This window comes from Dermacentor andersoni, chromosome 1 (genome assembly GCF_023375885.2).
Source record: "Dermacentor andersoni chromosome 1, qqDerAnde1_hic_scaffold, whole genome shotgun sequence".
In the NCBI taxonomy this organism is placed as follows: Eukaryota; Metazoa; Arthropoda; class Arachnida; order Ixodida; family Ixodidae; genus Dermacentor; species Dermacentor andersoni.
The window spans coordinates 371,896,023-371,916,445 of record NC_092814.1 but is presented as its reverse complement, the minus strand read 5'-3'; the positions used below and the strand labels follow the sequence as shown (position 1 = coordinate 371,916,445).

General features: G+C 48.4%; 1 pseudogene; it reads left to right on the top strand.

Moving 5' to 3' along the window:
- The window catches only part of LOC140219843 (uncharacterized), a 43,044-nt pseudogene that overhangs the window by 4,833 nt on the left and 17,788 nt on the right, over window positions 1-20,423 (top strand).

Here is a 20,423-nt window from a genome sequence, read left to right as displayed (position 1 = left end):
CAAATGACCAATCGTACATCGTAACTCTTTTACAATCCACCTTTCGCGTCCTTGGCACACTTCATACTCATTGTCATAGTTTTACCATCTTTTAGGCCCCTTTACATTCATTGCTCGTAATATATTCCTTCACTTTGATATAATTACCATTGGCTTGGCGCTCTTTGGCGAAACCTGGCCCTTGTGCCATAAAACTCCACACATCATCATCATCATCATCATCAATGCAAAGTAGTTGTCTTCCATGGACCTGAATACAGGCTACTGGTAAATCGAAGTCGAAAAGAGGGATCGGAAGAAGGTCGCCTTTATCACTCTAGATGGCCTCTGTGAATTCAAGGTCACGCGAATCGGTCGTTGCTCAGCCCCCGCAACTTTCGAGAGAATAATGGACACGGTATCGGCTGGCTTGAAATGGCAGACCTCTTTAGTCTACTCTGATGACGTCGTCGTCTTTAACTCAAACTTCGACAATAACGTTAAGCGCCTTACGACAGTATCAGAGGACAGCAATTCACCTGGGCTGACCGGAAAATTGCCGCTTCGCTTACGAAAAATCTTTGTTCCAGGGGTACGTCATCAGCAAGTCAGGAGTCCTTCCTGATCCGCAGAAAACAGCTGTCATTGCAAAATTTCCGCAGCACCGTCGACGCGACGGCAGTGCGCAGGTTTCTTGGTCTGTATGCCTACTATAGGCGCTTTGTCAAGAACTTCTTTTACATCGTCACGCCTCTGACTCTTTTCACGAAACTTGACGTTGAATTTAAGTGGGAAACACCGCAAGTCAAGGTATTTCAGGAATTAAAACGACGGCTGCAGTCACCAGCAGTACTCGCCCACTTCGACGAAGACACTGATACGGAAATCCGCACCGACGCAAGCAGCATAGGCCTCGGCGCTGTCCTAATCCAGCAGAAGCACATATCTGAAAGGTTCTTATCTTGCGTTAGCCGGTCACTCTCGAAAGTGGAATCCGATTATCCAAAAACGGAAAATCAGTGCCTTGCCATAATTTGGGCTACCACGAAATTCCGCCCTTGCCTGTATGGCAGATTGCCTGAATCCGTGAGCGACCATCACGCACTGTGTTGGCTAGCCAATTTAAAAGACCCTTCAGGAGGCCTAGGACGGTGCAACCTCCGACTGCAAGAATTTGACATCACCGTGATAGGCAAGTCCGGACGAAAACACTGAGTGCTCCCAGTGACCCGCCACCGCAAGACGAGCAGGACGACGACGTTTTCCTAAGGACAATAAGTACCTACGACTTCGCCGAACAGCAGCGAGCAGACCCGGAGCTAAGAAGCCTTGTCGAGTTCGTGGAAGGGAAGACCGACTTTCTCCCAAGGATATTTGGGCGCAGATTGTCTTAGTTTTCGCTTCAAAACAACCTACTCGTAAAGAACTTCTCGCCAGTCGGCGCCAAATCCCTTCTTGTTGTTCCCTTAGCAGTGCATCGAAAGGTCCTGCACGCCCTACATTACCATCCGACCGCTGGGCACCTTGGATTCTCCCAGACGCTATCGAGGATATAGGAAAGGTATTACTGGCCGCGCCTGACCGCCGACGTGGCCCGTCACGTCAAAACATGTCGAGACTGTTAGAGACACAGGACACCACCGAAAAGGCCAACGCGATTGCTACAGCCGCTCGAGCCCCTTTGCCGACCTTTTCCTCAGATCGGGATGGACTTGTTGGGGCCCTTTCCGATGTCAACATCCGGAAACAAGTGGATCGTTATGGCCAGCGACTACCTTACCCGTTACGCCGAAACGAAAGCCCTGCTGAAAGGTAGTGTGGTGCAAGTATCGAAATTTTTCGTCGAGAACATCCTGCTGCGACACGGTGCCTCAGAAGTTCTCTTCTCCGACAGAGCAACGGCTTTTACAGCTGAGCTTACTCAAGCCATACTGAAATACAGCCAGATAAGTCACCGGAGGACAACCACCTACCACCCGCAAACGAATGATATACCGTAACGTCTGGACAAGACGCTCGCTGACATGTTAGCGATGTACGTATGTCGACCTCGAGCCCAAGACGTGGGATGCCGTACTTTCGAATGTAATCTTCGGATACAACACGGCAGTGCAAAAAACAACGCAGATCCCGCTGTTCAAACTGGCTTACGGAAGGAACCCGACGACTACTTTCGGTGCCATGCTGCCACACGTCACCGACGAAGAAAATCTCCACATTGCCGCCTATCAGCAGCGCGCCGAAGCCCGACAACTTGCCCGCCTGCGTATCGAGAGCCAGCGAAGTACGGACAGCCGACGCTACACCCTTCGACGACGCTACGTGGAATACCATCCCGGCGACCGTGTTTGGCTTTGGACCCTGATACGCCGGCGAGGACTTAGTGAGAAACTTTGCGACGTTATTGCGGACCCTACAAGATCATCGAACGTATTCGAGCACTGGACTGTGAGGTCGTGCCAGAGGGTATTTCACGATCGCAGCGGCGCCGCTCACGACTTGAAGTCACCCGCGTGTTGCGTAATAAGCCTTTCTACGCCCGCTGACGAACTTTGGAACTTCCTTCCCATGTTTTATTGCGATGGCAATCCGCCTTTGGATGGAAGGATGGATGGATCGTAAGAGCGTCCCCTTTGTAACGGGGCGGTGGGTTGCGCCACCAAGCCCTTGCTATTATACTGCCTTATGTCCTACCTAGGTTAAACAAGAAAAAAAAAGAAAAAAAACACTATGAGCTCCCACAACCAAATTTTCTTATCGCCTATTGCGGACTTTGCAATTGTACGTCTCCGTTTTTTGTCGTTTCCCTACTTCCACCAATCCTCCAATCGCCTCTTACTAATCTCTACTGCGCACATGTTTACTTTTCCACTGCTCTCGCTGAACCCAAGGGCTTCAAGGAGGCCAGTGGTGTATAAATCGACCGCTGGGCAGACGTCTTCACATAGTAATAAAACATGCTCCGTAGTTTCCCTAGCTTTACCGCATCAAGCACATGCTTCTTCCTTCTTATATCTCGCCTTATAGGTGCGTGTGCGTACGAAAAAGAGGCAGGCGCTGTCCCGTAAGCACCGTGTTCGGCCGGTCTGGACGAAGCGAGCGGACGAACGCGAGTTCTGCACAGCGGTAAGAGACGACGGACAAATGCGTCAACGTCGTACAACTTCATACGCTATCATTGCCTTTTCCAGATGAAGCTCATGAAGAAAAGCGACGACTTGCTATTCAAATTCTACAGGATGTCGCCGGAGACATACGATTATGGTGGCTAGAATCTTGGCAGTTTCTCTCTTGACCACGTGCGTGAAGTGCCGCACAATCTATTGTTCGTGGAAGTGACGCTTACAGAGGGCTGATTTCTCGTCGACAAATTTGTCAGTCCGGGGGACAGCCCGCCGCCACGTGCCAACCCGTTCGGGGTTCTTTGGCACAGAAAACAAAGGGACACGCTTCCAGTCTTCCTTGACGATTCGTAACCGGGCGTGCAGTGAGGCGCAAGGCAGTGCGTTTGCTTCGCTTTCTTTACGCGAGGATCCATTTGGCTGGAACAGGGCACGGAACAAAAACCTACATGCTAACGAGCAATCTTTCACCACACACACAAAAAAAAACACCGCGAAAATCACATGCGCGCAACGTCGAACCGAGAAGACGACAATCACATGTGCTCATGCACAGATAACGGGGGAAAGAGGCGGAGGGGCTAAGACAGACATTGACGGATGGACGGATGTTATGAGCGTCCCCTTTGGAACGGGGTGGTGGGTTGTGCCACCAAGCTCTTGCTGTTACACTGCCTAATGGCCTGCCTAAGCTAAAAAATAAAAAAAACACTATGAACTCCCACAACCAAATTTTCTTATCCCCTATTGCGAACTTTGCTTTTGTACGTCCCCATTTTTTGTCGTTTGCCTAGTTTTGTTCCACCAATCCTCCAATCGCCTCTTGCTAATCTCTATTTCGGACATGTTTACTTTTCAACTGCTCTCGCTGAACCCAAGGGGTTTAAGGAGACCAGTGGTGTCTAAATCGACCTCTGGGCAGACGTCTTCAGATTCTAATAAAACATGCTTCATAATGTCCCTAGCTTTACCGCAGCAAGCATCTGCTTCTTCTTCCTTCTTATACCTCGCTTTATAGGTGCGTGTTCTAAGGCATTCCGATCTCGCTTCGAAAACTAATGAGCTTCCCTTTGCGTTATCATAAATTGTTTTTGCCCTGATTTCCTTTTTTTCCTCTTGAGCACTTACTCATGACAGGTTTCTTTTCCATTGCCGCCACCCGTGAGATTAGGGTCGTTTAGCAGTGGTACGGAAAGTACGGTATACGGTACGGTATTACCCTTCCGTCTTAGCGTACCGCGTCGACCGAAAACAGTTTAGCTGCGCAGGTTGCTCTACACTACACGGAACGGTAATATGACGATGATGATCGTGTGTATTACAAATTAAAAGTGTTGCGTGCCGAGACCAAGATAGTTTATATATATATATATTGTGGGAATTTATAAGCTATTCTTTGTCATCTGTACATGATCATCATCATGTGGGGTTCATATGGGGGTCTGCTTCATCATCGCTTGTGGGGCTGGCTCTCGAGTGTGCTCCGTGCTGTGGGCGTGGTCGGTTCGCCCAATCTTTGACGCGGAATAAACGTCGTGATAACTGCTGCGTCACAAGTGGTGGAGGTGCGGGGTAGACGAGGCCGATATGGTGGAAGTAGAAGTGCCTGTTGGCTCGTCCTGCGACATGCTGGCGGACAGCTGGCACAATCGGCGACCCGATCGAAGCTCCAGGAGGTTGAGCGGGGAGTCAGAGGACGGAGGAACGAAGAGCACACTCCACCACTTGTGACGCAGCAGTTATCACGACGTTTATTCCGCGTCAAAGATTGGGCGAACCGACCACGCCCACAGCACGGAGCACACTCGAGAGCCAGCCCCACAAGCGATGATGAAGAAGAACCCCATATGAACCCCACATGATGATGATGAAATACAGCACAGCTGCAAAAGATACCGCGCTACCTCCTCGCCATCAAAGCATCGTTACTATCACGTCTGATGTGATTGACTGCGGCGACGTGCTCGTTCCCTGCACGCTGTCTTGCAAGAGGGATAGCCTTTGCATCAGGGCTCGTTAGGTTTGATCATGGCTCTGCCCTTCTCTACGCTACAAACCCGACATCCGAAAAGATTCACATCCCTAAAGGCACAACATTGGCTTGCGCCACTGAATCGGAGTCTATATCTGTTTCCTTTAAACCAGCTTCCTCTGAAGTTCCTTGTACCGGACGGGCCGCATCTCCTTCAGCTCTTGCAGCTGCCATCAGTTCCGACCTGACACCTTCGCAGTCACAACTATTCCTTGCTTTGCTCCAAAAACATGAAGCTTCCTTTGACGCGCATTCAGCTTCGTTGGGAAAGACTTCGATTACGACGCATGGGATAGAGCCAGATGGTACATTCATCGTGCGCCGTAGACCATATCGCGTATCGCTAGCCGAGAGGAAAGTCATTGACGAGAACGTCACCGACATGCTCCAACGAAACATAATACGCCCCTGTGCTAGCCCTTGGTCTTCTCCCATTGTTTTGGTTCGGAAAAAAGACGGCTTTCTTCGATTTTGTGTCGACTACCGAGCACTTAACAAGATCACACGCAAGGATGTATACCCTATGCCGCGAATATACGATGCTTTGGATTCCCTGCAGGGTGCCGAGTACTTCTCCAGCATCGATCTGCGTTCCGGCTACTGGCAGATACCTATGCATGAGGACGATAAGGAGAAAACAGCGTTTTGAACACCAGATGGGCTCTACGAGTTTAATGTCATGCCATTCGGCCTCTGCAATGCGCCCGCAACGTTCGAGCGCATGATTGACACCGTTCTTCGTGGCCTGAAGTGGAAGACTTGCCTGTGCTATCTGGACGATATTGTTGTTTTCTCGTCAACCTTCTCTCAGCACCTGCAACGTGTGGATGAAGTTCTCACGTGCCTTGCCAACGCTGGACTTCAGCTAAACACCAAGAAATGGCATTTTGCGAGCAAGACGATCAAAGTTCTAGGTCACATTGTGAGCAAAGATGGCATTCGTCCTGATCCTGACAAGGTTTCGGCAGTTCAGCACTTCCCTCGTCCCGAAAAGACCAAAGATTTGCGTAGTTTCCTCAGCCTCGCTTCCTATTTTCGCCGATTCATACGGAGCTTCGCCTCAATAGCGTCACCTCTGCACAAATTACTGGGTTCTAATGTTCCCTTTGTGTGGTCTCCCGAATGTGAATCTGCGTTCGCCCATCTGAAGCGCGCTCTCACATCTGAACCAGTACTACGCCATTTTGATGAAGCTGCTCCTACCCTCCTGCATACGGATGCTAGTGGTCACGGAATTGGTGGCATTCTCCTACAGCGAGACGACACTTTCGGTGAGAGGGTCGTCGCATACGCAAGTCGCGTTCTGACAAACGCCGAAAAGATTTATACCATCACGGAGCAGGAATGTCTAGCTATCATTTGGTCTGTGCAGAAGTTTCGACCTTATCTTCACGGCCGCCACTTTACGATCGTTACAGACCATCATGCATTATGCTGGCTTTCAATGCTGAAGAACTTGTCTGGACGACTTGGTCGGTGGATTCTTCGTCTGCAAGAATACGACTTTACTATTACCTACAAGTGCGGAAAAAAGCAGCAAGATGCAGACGCGCTTTCTCGATGTCCGCTTCCTACGACACCATGCAATGGACCTCCAACTACCATCCGTGACAAGCTTTCGCTCGATCCCTCCTCAGATGCTTTCTTGTTGGCCACTGTCGACGAGATGCCTCCACACGACAACAAATCCTTCCAATTTCATCAACTTGCCGACTCTTACTGTCGGCGCATCATAGACCACCTTCAAGGAGCTTCGCGCCCGCCTAACGCCCGCCTTCGTCGGCAGCTGACGCAATTTAAGATTGACAACCGCGTCCTATACCGTCATGTCTATCACCCTGACGGTCAACGCTGGGTTCCTGTTGGCCACGCTCTCTACGTGCTCAGGTCCTGCAGGCTTCTCACGACGACATGACTGCTGGTCACCTTGGTTTCCAGAAAACCTACGACCGCATCAAAGGGCGCTTCTACTGGCCTGGATTGTCCGCCAGTGTAGCGAGGTATGCCGCTTCCTGCGCCCTATGTCAGCGTGGAAAGCTCCCTACATCAGCTCCAAGCGGACAACTGCAACCGGTTCCTTGTCCGTCGCAACCATTTGAAGTCGTTGGCGTTGACCTGTATGGTCCTCTTCCTGTGACTCTCACCGGTAAAGGATGGATTGTGACAGCCGTTGATCACTTGACACGCTACGCCGAAACAACTTGTGCGAGTTCTGCCTCAGCCTCTGAAGTTGCTGCATTCATACTTCAATCCTTAATACTGCGTCACGGTGCTCCTCGCGTCCTCCTGAGCGACCGTTGAAAAGCATTCCTCTCGCAACTACTAGACGAAGTACTCAGAGCCTCCGGAACTACCCACAAGACTAGCTCCAGTTACCATCCGCAAACCAACGGCCTCACAGAGCGATTTCATCGCACGCTGTCAGACATGCTAGCCATGTACATCGACCCGGATCACAGAAACTGGGACGCAATTTTGCCATTCGTGACTTTTGCATATAATACCGCCGTTCAACGCACGACCGGTTACTCGTCATTCTACCTTGTCTATGGTCGTTCGCCCTCTTCCTGTCTTGACGTCTCTTTCTTCGCGCCAACTGTCCATCAATGTCCTTCCTCCTGCGAAGAATATGTGTCCCGCATTCTGCGTTGTCGCCAGCTCGCCCGCATCAACACCGAAACACGGCAACAGGACCGCAAGCAGCATTACGACGCCTCTCATCGCATCGTGCGCTTCCGCCCTGGCGAAGAAGTGCTACTCCGGACACCAGTTCGTACTCCTGGCTTGTGTGACAAGTTTCAGCTTCGGTTCATCGGCCCCTACAAAGTCTTGGAGCAGACTTCTCCAGTAAACTATCGCGTGGAACCAGTTATTGTTCCAAATGACCGCCACTGCCGCGCCGCTGAGATTGTCCACGTTTCCCGTATGAAGCCTTTCACGAGACGTTCACCGCCCCTTTGAATTGCGGCCAGGATGGCCGCTCTCGCACGAGGGGACATTAGTGTGGGAATTTATAAGCTATTCTTTTTCATCTGTACATGATCATCATCATGTGGGGTTCATGTGGGGTTCTTCTTCATCATCGCTTGTGGGGCTGGCTCTCGAGTGTGCTCCGTGCTGTGGGCGTGGCCGGTTCGCCCAATCTTTGACGCGGAATAAACGTCGTGATAACTGCTGCGTCAAAATATATATATATATATATATATATATATATATATATAATCAGGGGCGTAGCCAGGGGGGGGGGGGCTTATGGTGCTTCAGCCCCCCGGAAATTTTTTTGTGCTGTCATGCGCCGCGGACCAAAACAACTTCCGGTGCCGGAAATCATGCTAGATTTTCTCTCGAATGTCCTTTTCACGCTCGAAAAGACACTTTAGCACGAACATTGCGAAAGCGGGCTGGATTTCGCGACATCGCCCATGCATCGGGAGTCACATATCGCAACGCAAGGAGCCCCACCGAACACAAAGTTTCAAGGGCGTTTTGATGGCGAGCGGGCTCGTGACGGCATCTCGCGGAGGCCGCAGAATCTACGGAGCGCTTGGATTTCAATTCTGAAACATTATGGGTATAAAGTTCTCATAACTTTTCGATGCGAAAGGTACATTGACACTTACAAAGTCGTGCTTTAGATTTTCAATTCCGGAACCTTGTGGGTTTACTGCTGTTATAAACATTTGAGGCCGAAGCTGCATTGACTTTCCTAAAGTCGTACAACAAACACGCCAAATCAACACACTGTCACAGAAGTTCACAAAGCACGCAACGAGGTCCGATGAGACGAAGCGTTGTGGTGGTTCATTTGTGCCGTCATGTCACAAAAATGAATATCAACATTTTTTTCCCTGCGCCAAAGCATCCAAGTTAAGACAGTAAAGCCAGCAAAGGTAGCTAAATCCTTATTTATTTTTCTACATGGACCTTTATTCTCGAGGACACATTGAGCCTCTTTTTCTTCTTCTTCATCTTTCTTTTTTGTGTTCTCGCTTGCCGCGGGCTGCCGATCTAGGCAGAGGAGGAGGAGGAAATAACTTTATTGTGTCCTGAGGAACCTCTCCCCACCCACTCTTGGTTTAGTGGCCGGCAGGGGTCGCGGGCCGCACCCACGTTGGGACGGGAAGCCCGTGAGCCTCCGCCCTTTCGTGAGCCCTCTGGACGGCCCGGAGCTGGGTCTGGTGGTCGTCGCTTTGCAGGGCGTCCACCCAGTCTTCTTCTTTAGTGAACACGGTGCCGCTTAACGCGGAGCATTGCCAGAGCATGTGCGCTAGCGAGCAGTACGATTCGCCACAATCCGGACATTGCGGCTCTACTTCTGGTGAATAACGGCTCAGTCTGCCTCTCGAGGGGAACGACCCTGTCTGAAGCATTCTGAATACCGATGACTGTGGTCTAGTGAGTTTAGCGTGGGGGAGTGGGAAGGTCCTCCTCGACAGCTGATAGTGTGTTGTTATTTCGTTGAAGGTGAGCAGCGGGTCTCGGTGCTCCCCTCCCTCCCCGCCACTTCGCTCGCCACGATCGCCGCGGTGCGTGAGTCCTCGCGCGCGTCCGTGCGCCAGCTCGTTGGCGTTGGGAAATTCGGTGTGCACGTCGGCCCCCATGTGGTCTAGAAACCATTTGACGATGTGCTGACCCGCGGCTCCCTCGCTGCCGAGGACGGCCGCCGCTTCCCGGGATATCGAGCCCGAGGCGAATGCTCTTGCCGCCGATCGCGAATCTGTGTAGACGTAAGGACGTTCGGGGTCTCTCATTGCCATGGCAGAGCCCATGCGTTTTTCTCGTGCTGCATCGACCACTGCGCGGCGCACTTCGATGGCGCGTTTGTTTTTCTCTGGCCGACTAAATTTTCGCCTGGCAGAGTATTAGACGCTTTCTGGCTAGCAGACGAGAAAAAGAAACAATGCATAGGCGCTCGCCGCCAGCACTGCGGGGACTCGACGGATAGCAACGCGTTCGCTTGAGCGCAACCTCTCCGAAAAATTTTGTCTCACCGGTGTAGGATGCCGAGCAGTATGCGTATGGTTCTCTGTGGACGAAGCGTCTCACGTTTTCTTTGATGTTCCTTCGGTAGCCACACTAGGTGCCCAAGTAGCACATTCTATTGTAGCCAACAAGCTTTCCTTTGCGTTATTTCATTTCGGCGTCCCCCGCCCCACAAAAAAAAAAAAATGACATTGTGGCAGAGCAGCGAATTGTAGCATGGTTGATGATGATGATGATGTGTAGTGTTTTGTGGCGCAAGGGCCAGGTTTGGCCAAAGAGCGCCATGACAAGTGGTAAAGTTGACGATGTATTATGGAAGGTGTGATTTGGCTGTAAAGTGGCCTAAAAATAGTCGCTGTAAAGTGCGTAAAATCTACTTGCTATAAAATTATGGCGATGACTAATGACGTATACTATGAACAATAAAATCCATCGTAAAAGAATGACACAGAATAGAAAATATATGAGATAATAAAAATACCTGGAGCACTGTTGCCTCCCCAGAGCCCTTGAAACACAAGGGCCTAGAGGCACGTGCTATACAAAAGAGCTATCACAGCGCCATCCTCCGAAGAGAGGAGACGCTACGAACATGTGGGGTTAACAACATGCAACACAACATCTTTCAGGAAACTTAGGACTGCATTGGTGTCAAATAGCGGTCCTGGGCCGAGTAGCATTGCAGGATGAAGGGGGATCTGCTGCCGGTATGCTAAGGGAAAATGTTTCTTTCTGTCATATTCGGCTTCCCGACACTCCAGGAGGACGTGGAGGACGGTCAGCCTCTCCCCGCATCTACCGCAGGTTGGAGGATCATTTCCAGTGAGTAAAAAGTTATGCGTGCCAAAAGTGTGTCCTATTCTTAGACGACAGAATAGGACATCTGTCCGGCGTGATTTTGTTACAGGAGGCCAGAAACCTAATTGTGGCTTTATTACATGCAGCTTATTATTTGTTTCCAGGTCCCACAAGCGTTGCCAGTAGTTTCGCAGTTTCCTTCTTAAGAAAGGTTTCAGGTCTGTGACAGGGACTGCAGCGGTAGAATTAACAGTGTGTGATGCAGTTGATGTGGCCATCTGGTCCACTAGAACGTTACCCTGGATGCCGCTATGGCCAGGCACCCAGCATATAATCACATGCTGGTTAGATACATATGCTTTACATAAGACGGAATAGAGTTCGATTATTATAGGATTTTTGAGCTTACAGAACGACATCAAAGACTTCACAACACTAAGGGAGTCCGTATATATAACTGATTTTCTGAGTTTTGATTTCCTTATATGCTTCACGGTCGACAATATTGCGTAGGCTTCAGCCGTGAAGATACTAGTTTCGGGATGCAGTAAATCGGATTTCGAGAAGGATGGACCGATGGCTGCATATGACACCCCCTCGCGTGACTTCGATGCGTCTGTGTAAAACTCCGTGCAGGAGTGTTTGTATTTCAGTTCCCGGAAATGCATCTGGATTTCAATCTCTGGAGCGTGTTTTGTAACCTGCATGAAAGATATATCGCATTTTATCGTCTGCCACTCCCAAGGACGTAGCAGCTTAGCTGGAGGCATTAGGCGGAGCTCGAGGAGTGGGACATGCATTTCATCACTAAGCTCCCTCACACGCAGCGAGAAAGGCTGTCTTATTGAGGGACGATTGCGAAAAAGTGTAGCATATGTCGTGTCATTAACGGTATTAAAACACGGATGTTGAGGATTTGAGTGGACTTTCAGAAAATATGCTTGGCTGATGTATGTTCTCTGCAGATGAAGTGACCACTCATTCGATTCTACATATAAGCTTTGTATGGGACTCGTTCTGAAAGCGCCAGTGGCCAGTCGGATTCCTAGATGGTGCACTGGGTCTAGCATCTTTAGTGCGCTCGGGGCGGCAGAGTGATAAATCACGGCACCATAGTCAAGTCGCGATCGAATGAGGCTTTTATAGAGATTCATTAAACACTTCCTGTCACTACCCCATGTAGTCTGGGATAGAAGTTTCATTATGTTCATTGTTTTCAGACATTTTTCTTTAAGATGTTTAATGTGGGGGACGAAAGTGAGTCTGCAGTCAAGTATAACACCTAGAAACTTGTGCTCTTTGTTTACAGGTATTTGTTGTCCGCCCAGTTCTAAGCAAGGGTCTGGGGTAATTCCTCGCTTTCTTGTAAAAAGGACACAAGAGCTTTTGTTAGGATTGATCTTAAATCCATTCCTGTCTGCCCACATTGACACTTTGTTCAGGCCATGCTGTACCTGTCTCTCGCATACAGCGAGGTTACAGGATTTGAAAGCTATTTGTATGTCGTCCACGTAAACAGAATAAAAGATTGCCGGTGGTAATGAAGCGCGAAGCGTGCTCATCTTCACGATGAAGAGTGTGCAGCTGAGCACGCCTCCTTGGGGTACACCCGTTTCTTGCGTAAAAGGACGCGAAAGTACATTACCGACTTTTGCCCGGAAGGTACGACTGGACAGATAGCTTTCTATTAAGTTTAGCATATTACCATGAAAGCCCATTTCTGACAAGTCTCTTAGGATTCCGTAACGCCACGTCGTGTCGTACGCCTTCTCCATATCAAGGAATATGGATAAGAAAAACTGTTTGTGAACAAATGCGGCTCGGATATTTGCTTCTACACGTACGAGATGGTCAGTTGTGGAGCGCCCTTCTCGGAAGCCACACTGATAAGGATCAAGCATTTTGCTCTGTTCAAGGAAATGAACGAGTCGCCGATTAATCATTTTTTCGAATACCTTACAAAGGCAGCTTGTCAGGGCTATCGGGCGGTAACTTGCCACTGAGGAAGGATCTTTGCCTTGTTTCAAAACCGGGATCACAATGGCTTCCTTCCACGCGGTTGGAAGGTACCCTGCATCCCAAATGGTGTTGAAAAAGTGTGAGTAGTGTAACCTGCGTGTCATTGTGTAAGTTTTTGATCATTTCATACATGATTCTGTCAGATCCCGGTGCAGAGCTCTTGCATGCGCTCAAGGCAGCTCTCAACTCGGCAATGCTAAAAGGACAGTTGTATGGTTCATTCTGTTGACATTTTCTCATGAGTGGCTTACTTTCTTCTATTTGTTTATATTTCAGAAAGGATTGCGAGTAATGGTTGGCACTTGACACGCTCTCAAAGTGCTCCCCAAGTGAGTCCGCCTGATCTTGTAGGGTATCGCCTTCTGTGTTTACCAAAGGGAGTGCATGTGCTTGTCGCCCTCTTATCCTATTGACCCTGTTCCAGGCTTTCGCCTCATCTCTGAACGAGTTAATACTCGATAGAAACTTCTGCCAACTTTCTCGTCTGGCCTGTCGGCGGGTTCGCCTACCTTCGGATTTTACTTTTTTAAAGTTGACTAGATTCTCTGCAGTGGGAGAAGCGCGTAGCAACCCCCACGCCCTGTTCTGTTTTTTACGAGCGATCCTACAATCGTCGTTCCACCATGGGACACGCCGTTTGCAGGCCAAGCCTTTTACTTCTGATATGCATTTAAATGCGACATCTATTATGAATGCTGTAAAAAACTCGACTGCAGCGTCAATTCCTAACGAAGACAGGTCAGCCCATGGGATACTAGTTAGAGATCGAAATTTCTCCCAGTCAGCTGTCTCAATCTTCCACCTAGGAGCGTGTGGTGGATATTCGTTTTCTTTATGTGATCTTAGCAGTATAGGGAAGTGGTCGCTACCGTAAGGGTTGTCGGTAACTTCCCATTCAAGTTCAGGCAGTACAGACGGGGAGACTATAGTAAGATCTATTGACGAAAAGGATCGGTTTGCAAGAGAGTAATATGTGGGTTCTTTCTTATTGAGAAGGCACGCTCCGGAAGAAAAAAGGAACTGTTCAGCAAGACGACCTCGCGCATCTGTACGAGAGTCGCCCCACAGGCAGCTGTGCGCATTGAAATCGCCAAGAACAACATAAGGTTCTGGCAATTCGTCTATAAATGACTGAAATTCATGTTTGTTTAATTTGTAGTGTGGGGGTACGTAAAGCGAGCAAATGGTGACGAGTTTATTAAGGAAAACAGCTCGAACCACCACTGCCTCAAGGGCCGTTCGTAGCTGTAAACGTTAGCACGCTACGCTTTTTTGAATTATAATTGCGACACCGCCCGATGATGCGACAGCATCATCGCGATCTTTCCGAAAAGTAACATATTGTCGAAGAAAGTTTGTGTATTTTGATTTTAAGTGTGTTTCCTGTAAACACAGCACTTTTGGATTATGTTTGTGGATGAGTTCTTGCAAATCATCAAGGTTTCTAAGGAGACCTCTGACGTTCCATTGTATGATTTGTGTATTCATATTTAATGTAAATTAGTGCTGTGTGTACGGAAACGGAAAGATGCCTTAGATTACAGAGCCCTTTCGAGGCCCTGTAATAGGTGTTTTGTTCTTTTTGAAGCGTTCAAGCGATTCTCGACGCTCCTTAGGCGTTTGGTGCGCCTTGGGGACAGGTGTAGTGTCCATTGCCTCGTGTGAGACGCCGGACAAGAGCTCTTGCGAGCGAGAGGTTTTCAGAGAGAGTCCCGCCTTGGAGGGCAAGACCCCTGCGCCCACCAGTCCGGAGGTCGATGGGGCTCCCTGAGGGATTTGGCTGCGCTGGCCGTTGCCAGCGCTGGAAGGGGCCTCGGAGGTTGGGGCAACCTCGGCTGCACCCACCTTCGGGGTGGATGGTCCCTTCTCCTCGGTTGACGGAGCAGCGCTAGCTGCAGCCGCCGCGGGGGCAGATGGCGTGACTGCCGACTCACTGCTTGTGGGTCGGACAGCCGCCGGAGGCCGTTGTGACGCTGCCCCCTGACGCGCCACTTCGGCAAAGCTTTTCTTTGGCAGGTATGCTACCCGCCTTCGTGCCTCTTTGAACGATATATTCTCTTTTACTTTTATGGTTACAATTTCTTTTTCCTTCTTCCAGGAGGGGCACGACCGCGAGTACGCGGCGTGATCCCCATCACAGTTTACACAGTGTAGAGAGTTCTTACATGCTTCAGTGGCGTGTTCAAGGGCACTGCATTTGGCACATGTTTGGCGGCCTCGGCAGCTCTGCGAGCTGTGGCCAAAACGTTGGCATTTGAAACATCTCAACGGATTTGGCACATACGGTCTTACACGAAGCTTGATGTACCCGGCCTCGACTGACTCGGGCAGGACACTTGAATTGAAGGTGAGTATTAGGTGTTTGGTCGGAATTTCTTTACCGTCTCGCCTTATCTTGATTCTTTTGACATTTATGACATTCTGTTCGCTGAAGCCCTCCAAGAGCTCAGCCTCAGTGAGCTCCAGCAAATCATCGTCCGAGACAACGCCGCGGGAGGTATTCATCGTGCGGTGCGGGGTTACTACTACTTGGGTCTCCCGAAATGATACTAGCTGAGGCAGTTTCTCAAATTGCTTCTGATCGCGGAGCTCCAAGAGGAGGTCTCCGCTAGCCATCCTCGACACCTTATATCCTGGACCAAAAACTTCGGTAAGAGACTTAGATACAAGCAACGGGGAGATTGTTCGCACTTGCTTAGCTGGTTTTTCAGAGTGGATCACGTGAAAACGAGGGAAGGATTCCTTTTGCCGGCCAAAAAACTGGAATACATCATCGGTGCGCCCTCTTTTCTGAGGGCGATCAGGAAGCGGAGGGAAAGAGGTTGCCATAAAGGGATTGAATTTTCGGCAATAACGCCAGCCACCCACCGTGGAGTCCTACAAGGGGACGCTACAGGGACTGTAAGAACAAGTCCTGCAAACGCCAGCTGTACGTTATCACTATAACCAGATATGAGATAACCTAGGTTGGTTATTCACACAAGGTTAACCCTTGCTGCCTGGAAAATTGGAAGTGAACGGAAGTTAGGAGAAGACAGGAAAGATGGAATGTAAGAGAAAGACGAAGGTTGGAGGGAGAGTGAGAGACAGGAAAAGGCAACTACCGATTTCCCCCGGGTGGGTCAGTCGGGGGTGCCGTCTATGTGAATCAGAGGCCAAAGAGGTGTGTTGCCTCCGCCGGGAGGCCTTAAAGGTCCAAACACCCGGCATCGGCTCAACCTCCAGGATCCCCTTTTCCCCAGACACGGCTAAGCCGCGCACGGCTACACGCGGGAGGGTCCAACCCTCGTGTGCTCGGGTCCGTGGTGTCGCAACACACCAAACGCCTGCTGACGCAGACGCCCCTGCGTGGTGTCGCATGGTGAAAGTTCGACTTTGTTACTTCTTTTGCGGAAAGTAATGGGCCACGGGACGCTCCAATTGCCGGAAACTCTTATTATATGATTGCGATAGCAGCTACATGGAGACTCCAAGCGCGTTCCTGCCGTCGCCGTCGCCCTCATGTTCCGTGTAAATAACGTTCAAGGGTGATAACATCGTAACCGCCCGCCGCATGATGTATTATTTATTGATTTATTTATTTCAGGAGTACTTCCGACCTCTCATATGGGGCCTTAGGCAGGAGTGGATTATAACACAAAAACAGATTTGAAAACAAAGAGAAACAAATCTCGAAGCGCAACAGAAGTTGCCAAAGCAAGTCGAATGCAGGTACTAGGGAGAACGTGATTCATGCACAGGTACAAGAAACAAACGCTCGAAAATCAAACACTAGAAATTATACAATTCAAGGGCAGAATGACGGCAACAGACATCTCTTGGAGAAACATCTCTGCAGCGAGTGAGCATACCATAATCAGAGCAAGATAAATTTATAAAAGATTACGCCTTGCGAACACCGAAAGATATAGATGACGCCGAGCAAATATTTTTAGCACACTGAAAAAGTACTAGAAAACGTAAATTGAAGCGTAGTGCGCGTGCGTTGAACGAGGCCGGATAGGGGAAGGGGGGGGCATGTACGATGAGATTAGGTCAAGTGGATTGTTGCTGCAGTTTTGCCATGAACGACTCAGTAGTAGTAGAATTTACTGTATCAGCAGAAAGAGCATTCCATTCAGTAACGGTGCGCGGAAAAGAATTTTTAAAGGCTCGTGTCTTGCAAGAATACTCCTTCAGTTTCTTTGGGCGCTCGGATCACGTGGATCACCGATTAACGGATTCTATGTACGTGTTCTTAAAATTAAATTATGCAATTATGGGGTTTTACGTGCCAAAACCACTTTCTGATTATGAGGCACACCGTAGTGGGGGACTCCGGAAATTTGGACCACCTGGGGTTCTTTAACGTGCACCTAAATCTAAGTACACGGGTGTTTTCGCATTTCGCCCCCATCGAAATGCGGCCGCCGTGGCCGGGATTCGATCCCGCGACCTCGTGCTCAGCAGCCTAACACCATAGATGTACGTGTCCTTGTTTATTCGCAGCTTGCCATGATAAAGTAAAAACATGTATTTCAAACGACCAGGTTGTCTTCTTGTCTGCAATGTATCCAGGTTAGCGTTATTTAGAAGTGTGGTGGGGGATGTAAAAGAACTGTAGCGATTGTAAACAAATCTGATTGCTTTCCTTTGAATCATTTCAAGCTTTTTAATGTTTTCTTGGCTATGCGGATCCCAAACCATGGAAGAGTACTCGATGATTGGACGGATGTAAGTTTTGTACGCAATTAGTTTTAATTTCAGGGTGGATTTGCACAGAGACCTTCTTAAACATACCAATTTCTGCATAGCTTTCTTTTCGATGTAGGCAACATGCTCGTTCCACCTAAAATCAGCGCTAAGTATGACGCCTAAGTACTTATAAGTATCAACGAAAGATAGTTTTTGGCCATTAATAAAATAATCGCATTTTAAGGGAGACCGTTTACGCGTCACGCTCATAGCCACCGTCTTCTTTTCGTTGACCTTCATTTGCCAGACTTCACACCAAGAAGATATTTTGATTAAAGCAATGTTTAAGAGAGCCTGGTCGCATGGACTGCGTATTTCCTGATAAAGGATGCAGTCGTCTACAAATAACTTAATAGTAACCGGAATATCGAGGGTGATGTCATCTATGAATATTAAAAAGAACAGTGGCCCAAGCACTGAACCTTGAGGGATTCCCGACTTCACCGGTCGTGAATCGGAGCACACGTTGTCGATAGTGATATGAGAGGTAGGCCTCGATCCATGAAATTAAGGTATTTTTCAGTATAGGTTTTAGTTTTGTCAGAAGTTTGGGATGGGACACGCGATCAAACGCTTTTTCAAAGTCTAGGAAGATCATGTCAATTTGGCCTTGTTTATCTAGGATAGCAGCAATATCATTAACAGTTTCCAGCAATTGTGTGATAGTTGAGAGTCCCCTACGAAAGCCGTGCTGTCGGTTATTGATTAGGTTATGTTGCTCGAGAAAAAGTGACAGGTGCTTGAATATGATGTGTTCCAAAACTTTTGCGCATGAGCACAGCAGGGAAATCGGTCTGTAGGATGAAATGAGGGTAGTATATGATTTTTTAGGTAAAGGAACAATTTTTGCAAATTTCCAATCGCTGGCCAGCTCGCACTGAAAAAATGATCTCTGAAAAATAATGCACAAGAACTTAGAGCACCATTCAGCATACCTCACAAGAAATGCGTTAGGTATGCCATCTATACCAGACGATTTTTTTGGATCGATATGAAGTAACAACGAGAAGATTCCTTCCTCAGATGTCGAGATGCCACTTATTGGTGGAATATTATTAGCTGTGTTGGGGCATGGCCTGCTACCATCATCATCGGTAAACACTGAACAAAAGAATGCATTAAATGATTCGGCAATTACTTCTTTGTTCGTAACAATAGCACCATTTATACACATATTAAGGAAGCACTTCTTTCTAGGAGAAAAGTGCTGCCAGTACTTCGCTGGGGACGAAAGTAAAAAGTTCTCTAAAGTAACGTTATAATAATAATCTTTTGCTTTTTTTATACTCTCTTTCCATTCTTTGCGCACGACACTAAGTTTATGCGTGCACGACGGTAATGGATTCTGATGAAGTTGTTTACTTAACTTGTTCGCTTTTCTTCCCAGGCGAACCACTGGCGTAGTAATCCACGGGCGAACATTTCTTGTTCTCTTTACTTTTTTTGGTACATAGTCCTGAACGCATCCCAGTACAAGGTTCTTGAAAAAACACCGAAGGGCGTCAACAGTACAGGTGCTAGACTCAAGAAGCGTGGTAAATCGAGAAAAGTGTAGGTCAAGTGTGTCTAGTATTTCTACGTCATTTGCACGCGAGAAGACCGAGACCACTCGCTCTTGCCTCTTCGTTTTTGTCACTTTGTTCAATGTAACGCTCAGGCACACCAATTTGTGGTCTGATATTCCATCAACCACGTCGATACCCGACACAACATGCCACTGTTAACGAAAAAAAAGATCCAGGGTTGAGGTAGTAGTGTTCTGGATGCGGGTGGGTAGCTTAACCAGTTGGGTTAAATCATGATAAAGGACTATGTCAACTAAGCGTTTAGCTGCATTTGTAGACGGTACAGGGAAATCCGCATCCCATGTGACTGAAGGGACATTGAAATAACCGCCAAGTATTATGTTGCTAGAGTAGCCATGGACGGATCAAAGAAATCCATTAAGCTTATCAAAGAACGTTTCATCTGTGCCTGGGGGTGGTAAAAACCACCGATTATGAACTTCAAACCACCTGAGTCTACCCTCACGATAACACATTCAAGATCTGGTATATCGGCCAATCTTTCAACATTTATGGTTTCCTTAAAAAATATTGCTACACCGCCGCCTCGAGATTCCCTGTCCTTGCGGTAGACCCGGTATCCCTGGGGCGTGCGAAGCCACGTGCGAAGCCACGTTTCAGTAATTATCAATAGTTGAGGCTGATAAGTTAAAATGACACTGTCTAAATCATCGCTTTTAGCTAGAATGCTACGAGCATTAATATTTAAGCATCGGAAGCGTTTGTCATTGTTATCGTTTCATTTATTAGGAATTCCTCTGGTAGCTGATGTATGCGCACCGGCCATTTCGCGCTGAATTTCATCTAATGTGGGTAATCGATTGTCAATCTTAATTTTATCATGTACAAGCTCTACCTTTGTACCGCATTTCCTAATTTCCGAGGTACTGTTCCAGAGTAGTTTCCTCAGGTGCCTAGTGGTTGCAGAAAAATCCTCGGAGATAGAGATTCCCTTCCCTGTCAATTTGTAGCAATTTTTTTAGGACGTTAACTTTTTTCCCTGTGATCAAAAAATTTCACGACCACTGGTCGCCCTTTACTGCGCTGCTTTCACCCTAGCCTATGAATCCGTTCGACTGAGTTAACGTTCACGTCTAGAGTATTCTTGAACACATTATCAGCCACGCTATCCATGAGGTCATCACAGGCGTCGTCTTTCTTTTCTGGTATGCCGAACACTACAAGGTTATT